The sequence below is a fragment of the Alosa pseudoharengus genome, unplaced genomic scaffold (assembly GCF_046254945.1).
Source record: "Alosa pseudoharengus isolate Yale_2024_CS ecotype anadromous, Long Island Sound unplaced genomic scaffold, YU_APseudo_1.1 YU_APseudo_1.1_scf_11, whole genome shotgun sequence".
NCBI classification, from domain to species: Eukaryota; Metazoa; Chordata; class Actinopteri; order Clupeiformes; family Clupeidae; genus Alosa; species Alosa pseudoharengus.
The window spans coordinates 37,855,716-37,877,877 of NW_027468576.1; positions in this window are offsets into that span (position 1 = coordinate 37,855,716).

A 22,162-nucleotide genomic window follows, 5' to 3' on the forward strand; every position below is an offset into this window, starting at 1 on the left:
GGGGGGCTACAGATCAAAACGAAAAATGACAGTTCCATGCTATCCATGTGGGGGTACATGCCCACCAAGTTTTGTGTACCCCGGTCTTTCAGTGTCCCGGGAATCCTTGTTGGTGTACGTCACTAAATGTACACATAAATTGTTTTATTGTAAGGCCCCCCATGAACGAAAGTACACAAAACTTGGCATGCATTCGGAGGGTGTCATAATGATCCTACACTTTCAATTTCGTGCAGTTTTGACCATGTCAGCCAGAGATATTGTGATGAAAACACCTAATTTTTTGCTTTTTAATTTTTAACTAGGTGGCGCTATACATGAAATAAGTGGTAATGGGATGGGTTGACATGGCCCCTTGAGATCAACATACAAAAAAAAGGTGGACCTCCTAGGCCCTACGGTTCTCGAGATATTCACAGAAAACTGTCTCCGGCCACCTACAGGCCAGTTGGTCTGCCACTATGTTAGGTCACAGATACCTGCGATTACAACACCTCATTTTTTTGGGTTTAACTAGGTGGCGCTATACATGAAATGAGTGGTTATGGAATGGGTTGACATGGCCACTTGAGATCAACTTACCAAAAAAAAATGGTCCAAAATTGACAGAAATTTGGGCATGCGAAAAAGAAAAAAAAAAAAGGACCATTTTTTTTTGGTAAGTTGATCTCAAGTGGCCATGTCAACCCATTCCATAACCACTCATTTCATGTATAGCGCCACCTAGTTAAACCCAAAAAAATGAGGTGTTGTAATCGCAGGTATCTGTGACCTAACATAGTCAAAACTGCACGAAATTGGAAGTGTAGGATCATTATGACACCCTCTGAATGCACGCCAAGTTTCGTGGAATTCCGTTCATGGGGGGCCACACAATAAATTAATTTATGTTACTATACACCAACTGGCCTGTAGGTGGCCGGAGACAGTTTTCTGTGAATATCTCGAGAACCGTAGGGCCTAGGAGGTCCACCTTTTTTTTGTATGTTGATCTCAAGGGGCCATGTCAACCCATCCCATTACCACTTATTTCATGTATAGCGCCACCTAGTTAAAAATTAAAAAGCAAAAAATTAGGTGTTTTCATCACAATATCTCTGGCTGACATGGTCAAAACTGCACGAAATTGAAAGTGTAGGATCATTATGACACCCTCCGAATGCATGCCAAGTTTTGTGTACTTTCGTTCATGGGGGGCCTTACAATAAAACAATTTATGTGTACATTTAGTGACGTACACCAACAAGGATTCCCGGGACACTGAAAGACCGGGGTACACAAAACTTGGTGGGCATGTACCCCCACATGGATAGCATGGAACTGTCATTTTTCGTTTTGATCTGTAGCCCCCCCGCTGGACTGGACCCCCCGAAAGGAGGGTAGGCCAGACACAGTTCTCTGTGAATATCTTGAGAACTGTAGGACCTAGGATGACCATTTTTTCCGTATATTTGCCTCCAGGGGTCATGTTAACCCAGTTCATGTGCACACATGTGCACAAACAGATACACACACACACACACACATTCACAGTAATCATACGTATGACCAGGGCCGGCCCGAGGCATAAGCGAACTAAGCGGCTGCTTGGGGCCTCCTGGCCACCAGGGGGCCCCCAATCGAGTTTCTTTTTTTTTTTTTACATAATAAATAACGTAAACAAGTGACATCAATGAATGAATAAATGAAACAATTATCATTCAAATCAAGAAAATTATGATTTCATGATTAATATGCCTGCCTACTGCTACTGTGTCTGCCAGCCTTTGAGTCACGCGCATAAAGTAGACACCTCGGGTGCATATACAATTCGTGCAGACACTGCATCAAGTTCAACAATCGGAAGAGACGGTAATGTTCAGACAAGTCACAAAAAAGGACGTATCCCTCTGGTGCCGAAAACAGAACGAAGAAAATGACAGAGGAGGAGAAAAACGAGCAAGATACAGGTATGTTTTGCATGATTATTTACAGTATGTTTTGTACTTGAGGTAGCTAGCTAGCTGTCATGATCTAATATAAGCCATCACCAGAGCTAAATCTCCGCCATCAACAGAGAAATGTCTCCCATTAATATATATTTATCTAGATGTATTTCAGATGTCAAGGATATTGGGATTGTTTTGGATGTTCAATCAAGCATGTACCCTAGCTCTAGGTGGGCTTATTATGTCGTAAATTAAAGTTAGCTAGCTGACTGAAGTGGACATTAGCACTACAGTAGCTACATGAAAACGTAGCTGAAGGCAAATTTACCACAGAGGGATTGTTTCTGATTTCGCACCTGAAAGTGTTGATAGTTTATTACTGCTCTATAATATGTGACATAGTGGTAAGTCTGATAGCAACAACAGACTAAGCCCAGGCTCCCAGTCCCAACCCAACCCACTGACTAGCGCGACTCTGGGCATCGGTAACGTTCCAGCTTCATAGGCAAAGATGGAACAGTACGTCCGCTCTGCTCTAAGATCTTTGGAGAGAGATGGTAGTGTTTGAGAAAATATACCATGTTGGGTGGGGAGACTTCTGTGATGAAAATAAATTTACATTTGATTAAGATAGTGGCAAGTGATGTAGCGGTGCTACCCTAATATTTAGGCTGCAGTAGATCACCATGTTAAGCGTTCACCATACTGCAATTAAGTATACTCTTTTGAGTATGCCTCATTTGCCAATAGAATATGAATTGTTACATGTGGAATTGCTTGTTATTTGAGTGTAAGTAATGATAGCAAAATAAACTCATTCTGCTCGATCAACTATGCACTTATGCAATATTTTTTTTTTTAGAGACACTGTTGAAGTCCTTTGGAGCACATCTCTACCTCTACCTAACTCTACCTACCAGAAGGTGAGGTTTTCTTGATGGCAAATGGTTACATAGCCTGTTAATATGACACGACACATTTAACATCGTTTTTTTTTTATTTATTTATGTATTTATTTAATCATTGCAGATTCGTCCACTGCAGAGTTGCAGATGCCTAAAAACCAGGAACGAAGTAGGAATAATTATCTATTTTTTGGGACATTTTATTTTTGATTATTAATGTTTGTCTATTTTGTTTTTATTTTGTAGTTGAAAATTGCTCATTTAATGCACATTTGCGGATTTGTTCAGCAAATCTGATGAAAAACAAGTCATTAAACTGATGTACTTGTTTACAACAAATACAAATGCTGTTGTATTTTGTTATTTGTCAATTCAACTTCAGTAAACCACCCTTAGTGCTTCACTTTGAATATGAATGTTTCAAATAAATCTGTGATTTTAGTACCCTCTAAGATTAAAAGGTGACAGGGTTGGTGTAAATAACAACTATATTAATACATTGGTTTACCAAGCACATGGGGCCAGAAGTCTAGATTGGAGCCCCAAAACATTTTTGGCATGTGAGCAAGGATGGATTACTGAATGAGCCTACCGAGCCCAAGAGGTCAAGGGACCCTGAACCCCAAGTAGTTGTGTGAATTCACTACCAATAAGTCAAAAAGCAAAAGGCTATGAATCTGAACAAATTTAGGTACTGCCCTTCTCCAGCTGACCATCCCAAAAATGCACCAGAATACAGGAAATCACATCTAACCCCCCACCACCCACCCCCCCCACACACACACACACCCGTTTGTACCCACATTTGCACAAAGAGGGTAGGGGGAGAGGGTCCTTATGCATCTGTGTCCAAGGGGACAGTAGTTCATAATCAGTCGCTGTATTAATACATAACCTCACTGTATTAATTTATAATATGACATTATAGTGTGAAGTTGTCAATTATCACCAAGCACAGGTGACTGCGTTGTGGGAGGGGGCCTCCAAATCAAATTCTGCTTAGGGCCCCCAAAAGGCTTGGGCCGGCACTGCGTATGACACATACTCACACAGTAGACATATGTACGCTTCCATGCACAGGCACATACGCAGGCACACACACACAGACACACACACACACACACACACACACCCACACACATAACATAAACATAACACAAACAATCAAGAATTTCTCATAATTATGAACAGGCAAGATGGAGGTGGGGTTGTATAAAATTAATTTTACATGTGAAATCTATGAACTAATCATGTTTTGGTACTTGTTGTCTAGCAGATACCAGTGAGAATTGAGTGTGGATAATGCAATTTAGTGAGACAGTTAGAATCATATAGGCCTTTCAGCGTGATTTCTTTTTGTGGAAAAAATGTGCTGGACTGGGCGGCGGTCATATTTTGTATCGCTCTGCGGTACATCTAGTTCTCATACAAATCATTCAGATTCTTATGTGTGTCTGTGTCTGTGTGTGAATGTGTGTGTATCTATCTATCTGTGTGTGTGTGTCTATATGTGTGTGTGTGTGTGTGTGTGTTTTGTGTGTCTGTGTGTGGGTGTGTGTGTATCTTTCTATCTGTGTGTGTGTGTGTGTGTGTCTGTCTATCTATCTCTCTGTGTGTGTGTGTGTGTGTGTGTATCTATCTATCTATCTATCTGTGTGTGTGTGTGTGTGTGTGTGTGTGTTTTATATCCGTCTCTAAGTCCTGCTGTAAAGCGCTGGAGTACCTGAGCTACATTTCTGAAAGTGAAGTACAGAGACACTACTGAGTATTACGTAGAGGCGCCTGGCGGTACAGCTACAAGTGGAACATTAGCAATTGTTGCTATAACCTGACCAAACACATATTTTCTAACACAAGATTAATGTTTATTTGTGCATTGTCCCTGTTTTAAATAAATACATTTCCAATTCCAATTCGAATACAAGGTCAACCCCAGCATAGAGTCCAGAATCCACCCCAGCTTAGGTGAGTTAGAGTCCACCCGACCATGTTTTTGTAGGTCTTCACCAAAATAGGACTCTTGTAGGCCTACCAACATTGTCTTAATTTAAGTCCTAAGAAGGCTGCTTTGTTGGTTCAACAGAAATTCTGCAGAATTACACACCCCTCTGTGATATAATGGCTTGACTTGCACACCACATGGGTGTGCTCTGTGTGTTATTTCAACATAAATTTTGCAGAATTACACACCCAGATAAAACCAGGAGTCCAAAGTCACCCTCATCAGTCTGACTACACACACAGTGTCTGTGCATCCTAACAGTCTGACATCACCTCTCTCCATCTAACATTAATTAGATTCAACTTTATTTTCATTGCACAAGTAAGGACAACCAGTACAACTGTAACATACAGCATCTGTCATCTCAATTCCTCCTACATAAAGGAAATATTCTGGTTGTTATTTCCATAATATCTGTAAATGTATTCCATCATTTCACGATTATTAACCAGGGTTTATACCGTACATTGATTTTGGAAGATTTCTTCAGCTGTGAGGTTTTCTTCATTCTTCTTTATGATTCTGATTCTGATTCATTGGGTTATTGGGCACTGCATGTGGTTAATACACGGGTGCATTTAATACTGTACATGGTTTTGTTTTTAAATTGGCATAAAACACTGTCCTGCGGTTTACACACAATGCAGCTACAGGAAATTACTGTTATATGAGTGCAATATTCATGTTTGGTGTTGAATTGATTCTTGCAATGTGGGGAGCAGTCTGATCATGGTTGAATTGTGGTTGGTTCATTACAGTCTAAAGTATCTATGCATTTTTGTAGACAAATCTAAAGTATCTATGCATTGTTGTAGACTCTTGTCTGTACTGGAATCTCACATTTATCCTTTCATACCAGCTGACCAATGATTTCCCAGCAAAATAGACATTGTTGTTCAGTTGGGGCATGTGCTAATATGTCTCAAGTGGTTTCGAAATATCTTTTTGTCTTTAAGGGGGTCTCTCTCTCATAAAAAGTTGGCACACCCCGTGCATAGCCTAACAAAGCGATACGATTAAATAGCCTAGGCGTGAGTGGCGCTTTTGCGCAGTATATGCGCACGTAGGCCTATATAACTTGACACACGCACACAACAGACACAGAGACTTTTCATAGAAATGTATTCATTTTAATTAATTTCAACATATTAGTGATTGTAATAGTCCATATTTCATTTTAAAGAATTCTTTAAAGAAATAGAAATAGACTAAACGATTTAGTCTGAGTGCCATTCTCAATTTCAAAACGTAACTCATTTGAACCAGATCACCGTCTCAGATAGGCATCCTCAGTGTCAAACACAATAATGCATGTAGTCTTTAACTTATACACAGGGAAAATGCACTAACTGGCAGAAATTAATAAAGCCATTGCAGCCAAACTATCAGTATTATAGGCTATGTACACGTAGTGATAACAACATCTGGGTGTTCAGTCGTCTCGTGTGTCTCGGGTAGCCATTGAATATTCCGCCATCAGAGATTGCTTACTGGAGCTCTGAATGGCAGATGATAGCTACAGATCAGTTCACACAATCATTGAAGTAGGCTGCATTATGGGCCAAAGTGTATGGCTTTGTCAATCAACATAGAAGAGGTGAAGCGCAAGTTCATAGGCTACCCCAATGAACGCCTATGTAAATAGACTAAACACTCGCATGAAAGCAGGGTGACTTCTTCGGACTTGCGAGTGCTGTCAATGTCAAATCGATCGTATGAGATTTGCTCATATAGTCTAATGGTGTGGTGGTGAAGTGCAGTCATGCTACGCAGGCTGTCTGCTGAGAGACCTGCCCCAATAGGCGGCATTGGACCATTAAACCACAAAATGATCCAAAACATACAGCTAAACAAGGCAAGAAATGGTTAACCGAGAACAATACCAACATTTTAGAGTGGCCCAGCTGCATTGTGGAGACATGGAGAGGCTTGGTAGGTATTGTCAGAACCATTTTGAGAGCTTTGATTGCAAATAAAGATGTTTCCATTGGTTATTTAAAAAGGGTATGAGATAGTATAGTAGCTGGGTACCGACAAACTAACAAACTCATCAGTCAATCCTCTTCGTTGCTGTGGCCATTTACAGTATAATCCTAACAGCCACATATATAAACAAATAGCAAAACCTTGATGATGGCACCAACAAGTACAAGCAAATTCTTTGGCCATTCCGCTTCGTTGCTGTGGTTGTTTATGATCCGATCAGCAACATAACTCGAGCAATCCTCAAGTCCTACTGTGTGTGCTGCCTATGCAATAATGTTTCGGGGTGTCACTTACAGTAAGAAGACGTTTGAAGACAAGAGAGAGGTTGAGTAAGAAAGTGAGGATATGTTTAGGCTCAAATAACCAATAGGCTTAGATTTTGATGCAGCACAGACTAAAGCACATGTACCTTTCTCTGCTTTTACCTCATAGGCCTAATAAAACATACCCTACACTTACACAAAGATAATGGCAAATTGTCAGCTTTTAATTGTCACGTTATTATGACCATTCAATATATGCTATTTTGCATGCTAAAATCTGATTTATCACAAGTAAATACAATAAAGAATGGGAACGTAGTTGGATAATTGTGTTCTAAGTAAATTCCCCTTTACATGTATGTACCTGTTAAGACACTCTTAGCCAGTAACGAGAACTCTGGACCACTCGTAGATCTAAAGCTACGATGGTTTCTGGAAATAGCTATGATTGGTCAGACACATTCCCTAGACAGTCCACATTCCCTAGACAGTCCACTTATTGATGAGCGTCTGTTATGTCGACCAGTCATACTAGGTCTAATTCAAGACTCTTTTCCTCAGTGGTTCCATGCTGGTGGAATGAGTTGCCCATTGCTCTCCGTTCCTGTGGTAGTTTTGGGTCGTTTAAGAGGGGTCTAAAGACATTCCTGTTCAACATGCACTTAGTTCTTTAAGCGCTTCTTATGCGTTATGGTTTGTATACTATTGTTTTATTTCCATTAGGCTGTTGATTAATTAGGGCCCGAGCAACGAAGGGCGCAAGGCCCTATTGTTTTTGTAAGGATTATTATGACTACCGCTAGCGAAGCGGTCATATAGGGATTGTCAAAGTTTTTTTTTTTTTTTTTTTTTTTTTCCCGTCATCTACTTCCTGTATTTTTGGTCAACGATACCCGGGACACCGAACCACCGGGGCACATGAAATTTGGTGGGTATGTAGCCCCACTAGACTTTTACGGAAAAATTTCGTTTCGTTCCCGGGGGCCACTCCCTCCCCGTGCTGGGCCCCCCGAACCACAAAAAAAACAGTTTTTCCTAAATAACTACCTGAACCGTGGCACTGAGGATGAAGAATCTTTTATGGTATGTTGGTCTCAAGGGCCCACATCAATCTGGCCCATAATCACTCATTTGTGATTTGCACCCCCCCGGTAAAAAATGAAAATGCAATATTATTCTGCTTTAATCGCCCCTATCTTCAGTTAAGATGTTCAGAACTGCACCAAATTTTATTTGTATGATTGACCTGGCATTCTCTGGGGGTATGCCAAGTTTCATAGAATTTCATCCACGGGGGGGTCCTAAAAAAATTAGGTTATGTGTACATTTAGTGACTGTACACTCATTGGCCTGTAGATGGCGGTGCACACATATACACATGCACACACACACAGGCACCCACATACTATCGGTATTAGAATGGCCGATACATAATTACAAATTCAGTAGGATTAAAAGAAAGCCAAAATAAATATTCATCATCATCATCATGGCTGCATTTCCAGTATTGGCGATAAGTAGTCGTTTGTCCACTAGATGGCGCATCGTTGCAGTGAGACGTAATTTTGTTGGAAGTTAATCTAAAGTGGGTTGGAAAGACACTACGCTTCCTACAAGGACAAGACTAGGCTATAGTAGTTTACCGCAGAGAACGTCTAAGGGTAGGATGATTTCTGCATGACATGTAATTCCCATTTCCTCTTGAAGCCGAAATAAATCTGAGAATGTTTATCGGACATGCTTGTTTTTTACTGCAGGTAGGCTACATTAATCCTATCAATAGCAGGACGTAGGTAAAATAATGTTACCATTAGCATGGTTGAGTGATGGAGGCCAATTTGATTATTGATGTATTTGTAGAAAACCATAAATGCGTTTATAGGCTACCAAGCAAATCGATAACAGCACTAATTGTATCTTTCGACTGTCATCTCATTTGCTTATGACAATAACCTAGACTACTAACAGGAGCTAAGTGAGTTAGCCACAACACGTTCGCTACGTGATGGTTTTTTAATGGAAAATATATAGGCTACCTGAAAGATAACCTGTCTATGATGCATCCTAAACACTGGGCTGGGACATTTCTGCTCAAGGTCTCAAACATCTGAGTCAACGTTCATTCCCAAACACCCATATAGGCTACTTCAATCCTCTATTTTCAAAGGTGATTCAAGTAAGGAAGAGCATGGCTCAAAGTAAAGTAACTGAAACTACATAAATTCATCAAAGTGAATAATTTGTGTCAACTCGCCGCAATGTAGATTTATTAACGCACCCGTGATGATCTACATGTCCATTTAAACCAGATGTTTTAGAGCGCACGTTGAGATGTATTCAGGGCAGGGCTGTACCTACACATATTTGTTGCACGTGCTACAAAAATCATTCTTTGCGATGGATGATTTAGTACCAACGTTACACCGGTCAGATACAGTTTTGCCTATGGCTATTCCGTGAGACTGAGGCGCTTTTTGTTTGTTCGAAGTGCGTGTTTAGGGTGTGAGATGGGAGTCGATGTGCTTTGATTCCAGCTTGGTAGTTGTAGTCTATGCGATTAAAAAACATGTGTGTGTGAAGTATCCAAACAATGATAACGCTTTCATTATGACTGCTTTAGCCACAGACCTTGAGCTACGGTACAGTGGGTTGGGTTCCATTTAGAAGTGTCCACTTAATTCGCCCTTTCCGTGATTCACACAGCTACGAGAAATGTTCTACTGATATGCAAAACTATTAACTTTTCGCCAAGAGGTGGCAGCTTGATACTGTAAGGTGTAAGCCATTGGTTCCAAATGAGATTTTATTTGGGTCGCCATCATAGCCTAGTGACAATTTGTGCTGTGTAATAGGCCTATCATAGGGCCTTATATAGCTTATAGTTTGTCACGGTTTTGTCATAACTCCCTCTATGCATTTTTGCATTTAGAATAGCTCTGAAACCGGGGGGCGAACACGTCGCAGGGGGGGCGCCAGTGCGTGGATATCTCAATCGCAAAATTAAACAATATTTCTATCGGGCGTCTACCATGGACTAGGCTGGGTGAAAATCAAAAGATTGCGTCAAAAGATTGAGCTTGGTCTGGCGAAAGCCAGACTAACCATGGACCTCATAGTTGCAAAATGCAAGGGAACATGAATCAGCATATTGTAGGTAGGTTAACATTAAACCAGTTCTGGTTTAAAAAAAAATGTATCACTTAAAATAATCACTTTATGCAGTCAGCTTAAGATGGCTGCAGGCGGCTACATGAAGTTGAATCACCCTATTCATTGGCTGTAACCCTAGCAACCACCATAGCAACTCTGTTATTTAGCGTAGCAACCACCAATACCCTAACAACCATTTTAATTACCCTAGCAACAACCTAGAAACCACCCCTGTAATGTCAACCTAGCGACCACCATAGCAACCAGCATGATTGCCCTAGCAACCAGCATAGCAACCACGTTATTTATGCGTTTTAGCGTATTGGATGTTGCGTTAATGCAGATAACTTTTGATCCGTGTGCCTGATTTTCATAAATGAGGTACCGTTGGAATCCTTGGATGAAGCCGAGGTCCATGCCCCTGATCAAACCCACTCTTGCAGTTCCTCAGAACCGCAATTCCAGTTATTGCTTTTCCCCTCATTTTCATTGCTTTTTATTAGGCTATTTATTGAATTGACATTGTTGTTTATTATTGCTATTCTCCTTATTATAGTTTGACCAACATTCTAATCTGTTCCCTGTTATATTTTAAATATTATGTTGTTTTTTTGTATTTGTGTGTCACTTTGGAGAAAAGGCGTCTGCAAAGTCCCCATAACCATAACTTGCATTCTCTGCGTTCCTGTGATAGTTTTCGATCTTTCAAGAAATTAAATAATTAATTAATTCTTAAGAGTTATGATTTGTATATTTATGGTATTTTTTATTATTGATATTTGATATTGTATTGATATTATTGTTGTTATTATTATTATGATTAACATTGCGGATCATATAGGACTATGAGGGCCCAGGTGTGCTGTTAAACACACCATTTCACTGGCTGTTGGCTGCAGCAGCTCAAGCTAGGTAGGCTGATTGTTTTGTGTTTGTTTTGTTTTTATGTCAATTTTGATCCAATTTGACCGCTTTGCTATGTTGTCCACCCTAAATTTCTACCAGCCCACCCAAATGTAGCAGGCGAGGCTAGAACCAGCCCTGTCCTGCATGGAGACATAGTTCACGATAATAATGGAGATGTTGGCAAAACTTTAGCTTTTTGTTAACGGAGATGCATGTAATCTCCCTCCCTCATTCATTTATTTGCACAACAGCCCACATCACTCCAGCGAGACGAGAGAAATAAATGTTTTTTAAAGCTGTCATTGCCATAGGCTATTTGCTACGATATTACCACTGTTAGGCCTACAAGAGGTCGCAAATTAAGAAGTATGTCCTGATCGGGGAAACGTTTTGTTTCTTTTCCTTTCGGTCCGTGGTTCTGTAGGTTAATATCATTCAATTGTGCCGCAAATTAACAGACAGAAGCCGGGTGTAATTTAAATTCATGGCTCCTTAGACCAGCAATCTACTCATCGAGGAGGCTCATCTCTTGGAACAGAACGTGGGCATAGAATAGGAGAAAGAATATTACCTTTCTTGAGCTTGCCAAATCAGCTCACCCTATTTTTCTAGGCCTCCCCTGGCTCCAGTGTCACTCCTCACAGAGCTCCTGGCGATGAAGTTGGCCCTGGAGGAGTGGAGACACTGGCTTGAGGGATCCCAGGAGTCATTTCTCATACTAACCAATCACCGCAAGCTGGAGTCCATCAGGGGAGCAAAATGACTAAACCCTCGTCTGGCCAGGTGAGCCCTCTTCTCCCAGGTCAGTTTTTCAATAACTTTCTGTCCTGGTTCCGAAAATGGCAAGGCCGTTCCTTAATCTCTCAGTTTTTGCCATCAAACTACAGAAACGCTTGCCCGATTTCAACAACCTGAGCATGCAGTTACTGGGATGGGCAGTATAGAGTCCTTTATCTTTATCATTTTAATGGGTCTATTTTTTACAGTGGTCAACAGGTGCAAATGACGTGCAACTTATGACAACACATGCAAATCAACAAAACCTGTGCAAATAGACAAAACACAAACAACTTAACCTTCATTTTTTGAAGGCTCTATTTTTGCATCGGCTGATGTATGCATCATGCAGGGAGGGGAGAGGAGTCCTAGAGATGCGCTCAGCTGTGCGCACCACTCTCTGTGAGGCATTGCGGTCCTTCTCTGAGCTGTTTTTACCCTCCACATAAGGACAGCGAAGAAAGTGACAGGAAGCAAGTGACTAAATCCGAATGTGGTATGGGCACTATAGCCAGCTGTACCACAGACCCCCTTCTATAAATATACAATTCAACATCTCAAAGAAAACTTCTGTTGCCGACCCATGCTTTACAGAATCACCAAGTATTTTATTGGGGCTGTTTTGATTCATCATCATCATCAACCCTTGTTTATTCAGGGGAAATTGACTGAGCATTAAGTTCTTTTATAGCAATGCCACGAGTATACAAACAAAGAATCAAACAAAAACAACTATGTGCTGCACTAGAGCGGCGTGACTTGCCATCGTACCCAAGCCTAGCACAGACATATGAACAAACAAATTAAACAACAAACAAACAAAAATAGGCCAAAAGGAACGGCACACCTGGCCAGCGTCCCCGTTTTTAGGCAACCTGACATAAAATACATTGACACACAGAACAACAGTTGCAGGACGGAGCGGCGTAGTCGCCAGCGTACCCGTGACACCAAGACATAACAAATACAGTATAAAAAAATAAAAAATAACAATAGCACAAAACACAAAACAAAAGATGCCAGACGGAACGGTTTGTTGATTAGTTTAGTATTGCATGCATGAAGTTTTATCTTACATCTTACATTTCAGTTGGACTGTGTGAAGCTATTTGAACGGGAACATTTTTCCATAACCTCGGATTTGGTGTGTCATGTTTGGCACGCCTTAGACCCAGGTTTGAGGCCGGGTTTGGTCACTGTTCTCTACCTTCACTACACAGTTGGTACCTTTACAGTATTCTCTGAGTATGAGACTTAGTTTGGCAGGGCATGAAAGTGTGTGTGACTCAAGTAAGTCGAGTCCAGTGAATTTTGGTTCACGTCCTAGGCCTTCTGATGTGCCAAATATCTTCAACCTGTGCATAGAAGAGGATGCTACAAAGAAGGGAATTAAAACACACCTGACACCTAACAGGGACAGAGCACAACAACTTAACTGGTTGCCTTCGTCGGTGCCCTTTGTGCTGTGAACTTGCACAGATAAACTTGCTTGTTTCTGAGGAAGATCTTGATTTAGAGATGCCCAAAAAGGTACAATGCAAGAGTAAAATTTGATATTTAACGTTATTAGTTTGAACTGAATGGTTTCTAAACGTTAGGTCAATGTAAAATCTTTATTGTGAATGGTTACTTCAATTTTATTAAGTTAATCCAATGTTTCACTTTTTAAAGTTTAACCGGTTCCATGTGTTATGATTGGATGTTTAGTTGTCAAGAAACGGATGATTATAGTTCTCAAGAAACTGATAATTAGAGTTCCCAAGAAACTTGAGGCTGATATGAGGGGGTGTATTGTGTGTGTGAACAACCTTGTTGATTTAGGGGGAAACTTGTTGCAGGGAAACCACATAACCGGTTCCGTGTGTTCGAATTGGATGATTAAAGTTCTCAAGAAACTGATAATTAGAGTTCTCAAGAAACTTGGACAAATTACAAGTCAGCGCCAGTTAGAGGAGGCTGCATTCATTGTTATTGGTTTTACCAAAAATATTTGGCATTATTTAAATTTTAAATGTAAAAAATATGAAGCCATTTTCTTCCAACAAAATAAAATACAAATGACAACATACTAGCCTACACTGTAAAAAGTGAAACATTGGATTAACTTAAACTTAATTGAAGTAACACCCCCCCCCCCCCCCCCCCCAGTAAACAATTGTACCCTAGACTAAGTTATAACCCTTTTTTACCAGATAAGTCATATAGTAGTCCTTTGAGGTCTAGGCTATTTTCAGTGTAATTTTACTATTAAGCGCTTTGGTTATTGTAAGGGCCATCTATAGTTAGGCCTATGCTATAAAGCCGAAAATATTTTAGGCATGTCAGACCGACGATTAGATGTCACAGACACACCCGGGCTCATGGTTATGGTATTACAGAAAAATAACATTCACATATGCAGCTTGAACATATTCCAGTTTAAGAAGATCTGTTATATAAACATATGTCCATCTACATTAAATAAATACATTGCCATGTATTTATAAATATATTTCAAAATATGAGTAAATTCAATATTGGCCACTTTCTTATATTTTCTGCATATAATTAAATATATTCAGCAGACTTAAGCAAGATATCCAAATATAGCCTATATTGGGTTCCATATACTTGCTTATCACCCGGAGAGAAGAAATACTCTTTTCTGATTGGCTGGCGGGGTGGCTTTTAATTCTGAATAATGGGACACCTATGAAGTAGATCTGGTAAAAGAAGTTTAATCGCCGTTCCATATCAATGCTTATGAATGGTAATTATAACAACGATAGTACACTAGGACGAAGGTTGAGCCTGGAGGCAGGCTTCGCAACAATGGAATCAACTGTAAACAAGCTGTCCATGCTATCGCTGTTATAGGGCCAACGAAAGTTGTACAACAGGCTGAACTAGTGGGCTTCTTTTTAAACGGAACCGCGTGTTTCCTTTGCTTTACAGAGGCAACCGGGTGATAAGCGGGATAACGGCCTTCGAGGTGTGTCCAGTTATACAGAATTGATGGACTCGGGCGGAGGCAACTCCCCTCCGCAGCGCGTCGGGGAGTTCTTTGCCCCTCGTCCATTAATTCCGTAACAGGACACCTCGGCGGCTATAAATGAATGCCTATTGCCTACAGACATGACTGGCAACATGGCGGACAAACAGAATAACATCCTGTAAGTTGTCCCGATATACAGAATTAATTAACTTGGTGGAGAAAACTCTTTTCACATCGGGGAGGTCTTTGCGTCCGTCTCCTCCATTATTTCTGCATACCTCGGCAGATGTTATCCCTTGCATAAATCCTCATGTCAAATCCATTAAGTGGTTTTAATACTGTTTTTTAGTGAGAATGAACTACCCACCATCATTATGTAACCAATGAATGTAGTACAACAAATTTAACAGGTCGGCCTGTTTTTAAACTGAACTGCATGTCCACTGTCTTGTAGTGAGAATGAACATCAGCTATTAGGTACTCAAGGTCATGGGGTCAAAGGTCATCATTTGGGGTCCATGTCCTAATGTTCACCCTCAGTATCTTATCTTATCTCAAATTTTAGTTGTGTAGCACTTGACACACCTGACAATTCAAGCTCCTGAAGTTTATTTCATCTCTCAGTGTTCTAATGAGATGATGAAACAGCAAAGACAGACATAATGCTTTTAAGTTGTCTACAGGGTGACATTCTGGCTCCCTCATTTGACTTTCCTTTGAGCTGAATATAGGGAATTGCCCAAGGGACATCAATGGGCACCCACCCTATTCTTATGGAGTAACCTATAGGCAACAAAAAACTTTAGCCAACAAAACCAGGTTCACCAAGATTCTGGCCTTTGGCTCCCACACTATGATAAGCATAGCTTATTGTCATGGTAGGTATATTTAACTGAGTGATGAAATTTTGGCTTATTAGACAAAAAAATGACAAAAATTACAGAAGTATTGAAGTATTTGAAATACTCTAAATACAATCCCTCAAAGTATTTTGTACAAACTACATTAGATTTGCTCCAATCCTGCAAAATACAAATGACAAAATATGCTAAAGTAATTAAATATGTATTTAAAATACATATAATTAATATGCTGCCCATGTCTGAGTGCACATGAGTTCTGCATCTATACTGTAAAAGTGAATACTGATCAAAAATGTTTCTTGGGAACTTTAATTATCAGTTTCTTGAGAACTTTAATTATCAGTTTCTTAAGAACACACTCATAACACATGGAACCGGTTATGTGGTTGCCCTGCAACATTGCTTGTCTGGGCATGCATTGACGATGTCAGAGTCTCTACTTTGTACCTCTTGACAAGTTCAGTTGTGACTTTTTGAGTGCATCTCTGATACAGTATTTAGGCTATGAGATGTATCAGACAGGTCAGCATAGTTGATCTATTGACTGTTTGCAGTTTATGGCATGTCTCGTAGGCAGAGAAAAGCTGTTGCTCTCAAACGCCGTCCACTTAATCAACAGAGTCAGTGTACTGATGAAGGAATAGACAGATATGGAAGATTTGCAAAATGATCATGCCCCTTTTAAAGAGTATTTTTTGTACTTTCAAAATACAAAAATACAGTATTTGATTTTGATATATGGTGTGGCTATGTATATTGTAGCCTAGTTTATTTTAATCTATCTATAAAGCAAGAAGCGTCTGTGTGTCTGTGTGTGTGTCTGTGGCACGCATATCTCGCTGACCGTTTGTCAGACTGACCTAAGATTTCGTATGTGGCTCGCGCGTGGCACAAAGGTGTGCACTCTCGATTTTGAAGATTTTTGAATGCATATTTCAAAATATGGTTATTTACGTAGGACGTTTATCGCTGCACTGTTTCCAAGGGGACCAGTTTCAGGTAGAGATGTCCGATAATATCGGCCCACCGATATTATCGGCCCGATATTAGCATAAAAATGTAATATCTGTTAATATCGTTATCGGATTTTTTTTGCCTTAAAACCGATAAAATAATGCTTGCGTTCCTGAAGCGTTTACCGGCGCACAGATGATGACCTCATCAAGCTGCGTCTTGAAGCATACAAACAAGCGTGGATGGCTGCAGTAACAAACTTGCTCGCTCTGTTTCAACATTATGTCTGTGGTTTGGAATTGGCCATGGCCGTCGTAGCCCCTTGAATTGGCCGTGACGCCCCTTTGAAAATCAGAGGTTTACAGGCCACGGTGGCCTTGGTGCCCCCTTCTTTAAATATTCTGCTTTGCGTCCTACTAGATATATATTTAGCCTATGGCCAAATTAAGCAGTGGAGAAAATGACAGCGCAAGAAAGTGCGTCCAAATTAACCCATTCTTCTCAGACAGTTGAACTACTCGCGAAGTAGCCTACTCATCACACAGACATCACATGAAAGAGCTTTTTCTCAGCTTTTAAACGATGTTAGCCGCTAATTGCTGTGGTGAACGGTTCGCGAGAAAAGTAAATATCATTCAATCATAAATTCTACTGAAGGTTTTGCGTCCATCTCCCTACCCATTCATCTCGGTGGAATACTTCAGAACCCTTCGTTTAACATATGACAAACCATATATCAGAATAAACAGCAGACCTTACCGAACAGAAAGGTGTAAATCAGTCCCCTGTACAGTTAGCCGTTCCAGACTAATCCCGTTTTGAATTTGCAGTAAATTTCAACATACATGGATGTCTCCAAATTTGGGATTTAAGTTTTACACTGTGTTTAAATTGTTCCACATTATTTCACAACGGGCCAAATACAAAACAATGTCGCCTAGATATCGGTAAATCAGAGGACAGCTGACTGTAAGAGTTTGTGAAAGTAGGGTTATTTAGGCTATTTGAGTTTCTTAAAGCTGAGCTGTGCTTAAATTGTTCAATACATGATTTCATAACAGGCCAAATATAAAATAAATGTTAAATATAGCCTATATCTGAAAATATTAGATGATCAGATGATTTACAGTTATATGTAATATGTCATGTTTTATGTTTTTGTATACAGTGATGCAGGTCTACTGCAGTGAATACAACTTTGATCATTTTTATAGCCTACTACTGTATAGTTAACTTTGGCCTTGGTGCCCTGACATGTGGCCTTTGTGCCCCCCACCAAATATGCCCAACTGAAGGCCAAGTGGCCTTGCCCCTAAAATGGTGAAATTCCAAGCCTGATTGTGGGTATGGCCCGTTATGTACTTCACCTCAAGCCTGAAGTATTTTTTGTAGCTCAAAGAAATGTTTTCAAAATTGTGCAGTATAGTTGCTTGCAGTGTAATTGACTCATATTTGTGCATTCATTAAGGTGATTGAGTTTTAGTTAAAGAAACAGTTCATGAAGCATCCTACAAATGCAAAACACAGAAAAAGGGTAGCCTGTCATACACTATGCCTGTTATTTTAGTTGGCTTTACATTCTGCTATGTTGCACATAGTTGTTCAGGTACAATGTTTTATCATTTGTGAAGAAGTCAAATTTGCCCTATTTGTTGTGGGCATTGTCAAGATTATCTCAGGGAGAGTGTAATCCAAACTGTTGTTTGAGACAATTAAAAAATAAAAAATAAACATGGCACTTTTTCCCTAAATTAAGTTGAAGTATTTTTCTTATTTTGCACAGACAATGTTAACATTTGGAAAGCCTTGTTGCATTCAAGAATGCATCCAGTGGGGCATCACAATAACATTAAGCATGTTGTGTTAATTCCACAACAGGAGATATGTGATGTTACCTAAATTAGTTTTTAGGAAAAATAACCCACATATCGACATCGGTATCGGCTGATATCGGAATCGAAATTTGAGAGTTGGACAATATCGGCATATCGGATATCGGCAAAAAAGCCAATATCGGACATCCCTAGTTTCAGGGGAGCTCCACCCCATGGATCGTGTACTGACAGTAGCTAGGTCCAGAGAACGGGCTTTGCTAGGTCTCACTTTGATAATAGTCAGTCGCAATTTAAACGGATTACTCGGGAACCGCTTGTGGGTTAAGATGCAAGATGATTCTGACCTCAACAATAAAGACTCCCTGTATGCAGTTTGCTTGCATAAAATGATTACTTGCAACAACACGCCAACAAACACGGGTATGTAGTGACCACTCGAATAGCCCAGGCTACTTTGGACTTTCAAGAGACTTTGACTAAAACGACAATTCCGACTGCAAGGTCCCAATGCCACATAGCTAACGTTAGACAAGTTGCAGACTGAGCGACGGCACTTATCACGCCATCAAACACGGGTATGTAGTGACCACTCAAAATAAAAGCTTCGAATAGCATTAGGAAGTTATTCAGTAATACACATTTAGCCTTAACTCAAAACAGTTGTCATTATGTCATTCTGATCTGTAGAAATGTCACATGCAGCCATGCCTAAATTTAGTAGAGGCCACATTAATTATAGGCTAATATATTATTATATTCAGTATTCATTATTGAATGCTTAGCTGGAATGATGTTTCCCTATCATCCTATTTTTAAAGCAGGCATACCTGTGGGCATGTAATTGAGCTACGGGTTTTCTTCATGAATGGCATGTTTGAACGGGCACTGCAATAGTACATTCAAATTTAGGGTATTTGATATTTTATTTTAAAATACATTTTGATGTATTTTTGCCCATCCCTGATAGCAGCTAGAGCAGCCAGGCAGCTACAATGCTACACTCTGTATAGTATAAGTATATATACTCTTTTGATCCCGTGAGGGAAATTTGGTCTCTGCATTTATCCCAATCCGTGAATTAGTGAAACACACTCAACAGCACACAGTGAACACACAGTGAGGTGAAGACACTAATCCTGGTGCAGTGAGCTGCCTAATTTGACAAAATGACAAAAAAATAGTGACAAACCCACAACATTCTTCATGATTAGTTTGAGATATAGGGAGAATGTACACAAATAGGCCTACTATAAACTTACCAAGCACTGATGATGCAGACTGAATATTTCAAGTATGTATTTCAATACTTACAGTATTTCTTACCATAATAATCACTTATTGTAATCAACCAACAATGAAATCAAAGAAACACATAAAATCTGTAGACAAATAAAAATTACTGCATGAAGTGGCCTACATACACTTTGACTCTGAAGAAAAACTACTGTAAAAGCTGCTGCCCTTTATAGTACTCCTGAGTGCTGCGTTTTCAAATTAGCACATGTGTGCTTCCACACCTGGTGGATGTGGTTATCCAATTCGTTCATTAGTTTGGTCATTGGCAATCCGGGGCTTTGTAATGACAAGGAAGTAACCTCACAATCCTTATCTGTGTCTAAGGTGTGAAGATGTGTGTAGAGTTTTACAAATCACTTTGTGTAATGTTTTGCAAAAAGAGTGAAGCAGACATTGTGTATAATGCTGTGCAAATCTGTGGAGGTGTTTTGCTCCTTGGAGTAGAATTTTGCAAATTGTGTGGAAGTTTTTATTTTAGTGTATAAACAATCGTAAAAAACTGTAATGCAATTTAAAAAATGAGGAAAAATCCAACCTTTAAGGACACCAATTTTCTTTGTGAATGAATAATGTATCGTAAATAAACAAAATGTTCTTCCTTAAAATACAGGTGTTCATAAGTATACATGCCCCTATGTTAAATTTCCATAGAGGCAGGCAGATTTTTATTTTTAAAGGCCAGTTATTTCATGGATCCAGGATACTATGCATCCTGATAAATTCCCCTTGGCCTTTGGAATTAAAATAGCCCCACATCATCACATACTGTACCCTTCACCATGCCTAGAGACTGGCATGGTTTTATTTCAGTTAGCCTATAGCTCAATGCAAATTAAACCAGCTAATAGGCTAACTGAAATAAAACCATGCCAGTCTCTAGGCATGGTGAAGGGTATGTGATGATGTGGGGCTATTTTAACTCCAAAGGCCAAGGGAACTGTCTAGTGAAGGTAGAGAGCAGTGACCAAACCCGGCCTCAATACTGGGTCTAAGGGGTGCCAAACATAACACACCAATCTGAGGTTATGGAAGGATTTTCCTGTTCAAAGAGCTTCACACAATCCAACTGAAATGTAAGGATGAAACATCATGCATGCAATTCTCCAATTATCAAAACAGCCCCAATAATATAATTGGTGATTCTGTTGAGCATGGGTCGGCAACAGGCGGCCCACAGGCCAAAGCTGGCCCACCACCAATATTTTTGGGCCGCCAGAAAATTGTGTTTCTTTTTCTTTACAGATATTGAGATGTTGAATTGTATATGTATACAGGGGTCTGTGGCACAGCTGGCTATAGTGCTCATACCACATTCAGTTTTAGTGACTTTTTATTCCTGTCACTTTGTGCATCAGTGCATTCACAATGTCTCTCTTTCTCTCCTAACTTTTGGGTTTGGTCTTTATTTTCTTTATTTGATGAATTGTTTTATCTGGTGTATTTGATATTCTAGCTTTTTAACTTGTTAAGTTTAAGTTTGTTATTTGGTTAAGCTTACTTTGTTCTTTGCAAGCCTTAGTGATAAATCACAGGTTGAAGACTTGAGACAGGTCAGGGCTGCCAGGTAAGCTCAAACTGTGGTGTTTGCAGTTTGGTTTGTTGCCTCGGCTAATGTGGCCATTAACAGTTTATGAAGTTCCTCTGTCAAAGGTAGAGAGGTTGGAAAAATGATCAACTCCTTTGGGTATTGTAGAGTTTCCAATATCTAGTCTGACAGAGAAATTTAAGTGTGCTAAGGCTAGATTGGAAATGACTCTTACTCAGTCCAAGGACCCAGTGGTGAGGAAAGTTGCACCCACAGTTAATGCAGGGAGGAAGTGGAACCCAGTGCAGGCAGTTAAGCAAGCTCAATCAGCATTGAAGCATAGGGATATAATGGGCCATGTGCAGCACGGGCGGGGGGGTCTAGGGGTGGGTGTAAGTAAACCCTTGTGGAGTAAGGCTTCTGCAGGAGAAAAGAGGAAAATGGTAGTGGAGGAAATGCATAGACAGGAGGAGGCTGTAAGATGTACTAAGGCAGTGTCGCAGGCAAAACAAGGGTAGTGGGTGAACTGGGAAGGGGTGGAAAAAAGACGGATTAAATGGAAAGATCTATGGGGCATGGAAGCTGGTAAGATCAGATTTATGTTAGGTGCTACATATGATGTGCTCCCATCTCCCAAGAATTTAAGTCAATGGTTTGGTGAGGATGATAAATGCATACTTTGCTCGTGTGTTGGCAGTCTCCACGATATCCTATCAGGGTGCAAGGTAAGTCTCACCCAGGGGCGGTATACGTGGCGTCATAACCAGGTATTGAAATGTGTGGCAGCGGCAATAGAGG